This window comes from Macaca mulatta, chromosome 16, assembly GCF_049350105.2.
Source record: "Macaca mulatta isolate MMU2019108-1 chromosome 16, T2T-MMU8v2.0, whole genome shotgun sequence".
NCBI classification, from domain to species: Eukaryota; Metazoa; Chordata; class Mammalia; order Primates; family Cercopithecidae; genus Macaca; species Macaca mulatta.
Genome location: NC_133421.1, coordinates 6,548,245 through 6,551,043, shown reverse-complemented (window position 1 = coordinate 6,551,043; position 2,799 = coordinate 6,548,245). Strand labels below are relative to the sequence as shown.

Here is a 2,799-nt window from a genome sequence, read left to right as displayed (position 1 = left end):
GGGGGACGCGCGGGCGCGCGCGGAGAGGCGGGCGCGCGCCGTCCTGGGAAGGAGCCGGGAGCGACCCGGGTTACTCTTGTTAAAGGGGCAACGCTCCCGGCCTGTGGGGCCCAGCGTGCAGGGACGCGGGGACCGAGCTGCGGACGCAGAAGGGCGAGCAGACGCCGCAACCCAGGAGGGTTGCAGACGCCTGAGGAGCAGGGAAACGTCGGGGGCTGACCCGCGGGGGCACCCAGGCCCCGGCCCAGCTCATGTCGCCGCCGTTGGAGGCGCGTCCAGGGGGCGGAGCCTCCTACCGAGGCCCGCCCAGAAGGCGGCTCCGCTCAGGCCCCGCCCCCAGGCGAGCACCGCCCGCCGGCTCCTCCCGCGGCTCGAATCGCCGTCTCTCTCCTCCCCGCCCCGCCGAGTTCTAGAATTCGCCGCGCAGCTGCTTCAGGTGCTGGGGCCAAGTGCGGCCGGCCGTGGCGCGGCTACTCGGGTGCTCTATCCCCGCCTGGCCCTCAAGTTCGGCCGCCCCGGACGCCGCCTCAGGCCCAAACAACCCCTTCAGGCCCGGGTGCCGCCTAAGGCCGGGGCTGCCCCCTCAGACGCGGGGCTCCCCTCAGGCCCCAGCCTGCCGCTCAGCCTGGGACCACCACCCCAGGGCCCCTCTCGGGGCTGGGCTGCCCGGAAGGTCCGGCCACGCCCGGTCCACCTGTCGAGGGTCCCGGTCGCCCTTTCAGGCGCCCGCCGCGCTCTCCGGCCCGGCGCTTCCCTCCAGCGGGGCTCCAGGCTCCAGGCAGCCCCTCAGCCCCAGCCTGACTCTCGGGTCCTCATCCACCCTTGCAGGCCCGGGCTGTGGCTACCCCGAAGTCAACTGTGGAGGATCCTTCCTGGCTTCCTTCAGCTCCATCCTGCCCTTGGATCTAGGTCACCCGCTTGGGCGCCACTTATCTGAGGCCGGAATGCCCCGCAGCTCCCGCTGACCCCCCCGCCCCCCGCGTTCTGCTGACCCCCCTCCGAGTCAGGACATCCCCTTTAGACCCCACTTTAGGCCCTTTCAGCTCAACTCCAACCTTTGACCTCCCTCCGCCTTTGACCTCACCTGCTTTCTCAGCCCATCCCTACTTCCCTTGGATAAATGCTAGTTCACCCCTACGTTCTAGCTTGCTGCTTCTGTCCTTCAGGAGCCTACAGGCACTGTCTCCTAACTTATCTAGTTTTTGTTTTGTTTTGTTTTGTTTTTTTGAGACGGATTCTTGCTTTGTTGCCCAGGCTGGAGTTCAGTGGCGCGACCTCGGCTCATGGCAACCTCCGCCTCCTGGGTTCAAGCAATTATCCTGACTCAGCCTTCTGAATAGCTGGGATTACAGGTGCACACCACCACACCCGGCTAATTTTTATAATTTTAGTAGAGACAGGGTTTCACTGTGTTGGTCAGGCTGGTCTCAAACTCCTGACCTCAAGTGATCCGCCCACCTTGGCCTCCCAAAGTACTGGGATTACAGTCTTGAGCCACCGCGCCTGGCTTTTTTTTTTTTTCCTTCTTCTTCTTAGAGACAGGGTTTCACTCTGACGCCCAGGCTGGAGTGCAGTGGTGCGATCTCACCTCACTGCAGCCTTGACCTCCCGGGGCTCAGATGATACTCCCACCTCAGCCTCCCAGATACAAGCGCACACCACCACACTTGCCTAAATTTTTTTGTATTTTTGTAGAGAGGGGGTTTTGCCATGTTACCCAGGCTGTTCTCAAACTCCTGGGCTCAAGTGATCCACCCACTTCCACCTCCCAAATCGCTGGGATTACAGGCGTGAGCCACCGTCCCCAGCCTTAACTGCCCTTTCTCCCCACCCCAACTGGCCTTCAGGTCATCTTTGGCTGTCCCTCATTTTAGCTATATGCAACTGACCTCCCTGCTTACCTTCCTATCCACAGGCATTCCCAACTGCCCCCTCCTTCCCTGTCACCAGTTGACCATTATGTCCACACCTAACTTTTAAAAATTTATTTACTTTTTTTTTTTTTTTTTTTTTTTGAGACGGAGTCTTGCTCTGCCGCCCGGGCTGGAGTGCAGTGGCCGGATCTCAGCTCAGTGCAAGCTCCGCCTCCTGGGTTCACGCCATTCTCCTGCCTCAGCCTCCCGAGTAGCTGGGACTACAGGTGCCCGCCACCTCGCCCGGCTAGTTTTTTGTGTTTTTTAGTAGAGACGGGGTTTCACCGTGTTAGCCAGGATGGTCTCGATCTCCTGAGCTCGTGATCCGCCCGTCTCGGCCTCCCAAAGTGCTGGGATTACAGGCTTGAGCCACCGCGCCCGGCCTAAAAATTTATTTACTTTTGAGACAGAGTTTCACTCTTGTTGCCCAGGCTGGAGTGTAATGGCATGATCTCTACTCACCACAACCTCTGCCTCCCCGATTCAAGCGATTCTCCTGCCTCAGCCTCCTGAGTAGCTGGAATTACAGACACCCACCACCACCCAGCTAATTTTTGTATTTTTTAGTAGAGAGAGGGTTTCTCCATGTTGGTCAGACTGGTCTCGAACTCCCAACCTCAGGTGATCCACCCGCCTCGGCCTCCCAGAGTGCTGGGATTACAGGCATGAGCCACCACACCCGGCCAACTTTTTTTTTTTTTTTTTTTTTTTTTTTTTTTTTTTTTTGAGACGGAGTCTCGCTCTGTCGCCCATTCTGGAGTGCAGTGGCGTGATCTCGGCTCACTGCAAGCTCCACCTCCCGGGTTCATGCCATTCTCCTGCCTCAGCCTCCAGAGTAGCTGGGACTACAGGCGCCCGCCACCGCGCCCGGCAAATGTTTTGTATT

At 59.6% G+C, this 2,799-nt stretch overlaps 1 protein-coding gene across 5 annotated transcripts in view; it reads left to right on the top strand.

The window, feature by feature from the left end:
* The first annotated feature begins 330 nt into the window (after nucleotides 1–330).
* Nucleotides 331–2,799, top strand: part of INCA1 (inhibitor of CDK, cyclin A1 interacting protein 1) — a 7,710-nt gene continuing 5,241 nt past the window's right edge. For 3 of the 5 annotated variants that reach the window (XM_028835936.2, XM_028835937.2, XM_028835935.2), the window contains exon 1: nucleotides 331–436. The gene's annotated coding sequence lies outside the window, so the exon portion shown is untranslated. Of the gene's footprint in view, nucleotides 437–782; nucleotides 910–2,799 lie in introns of all 5 variants that reach the window. The other 2 variants (XM_077970087.1, XM_077970085.1) reach the window with 1 other exon arrangement.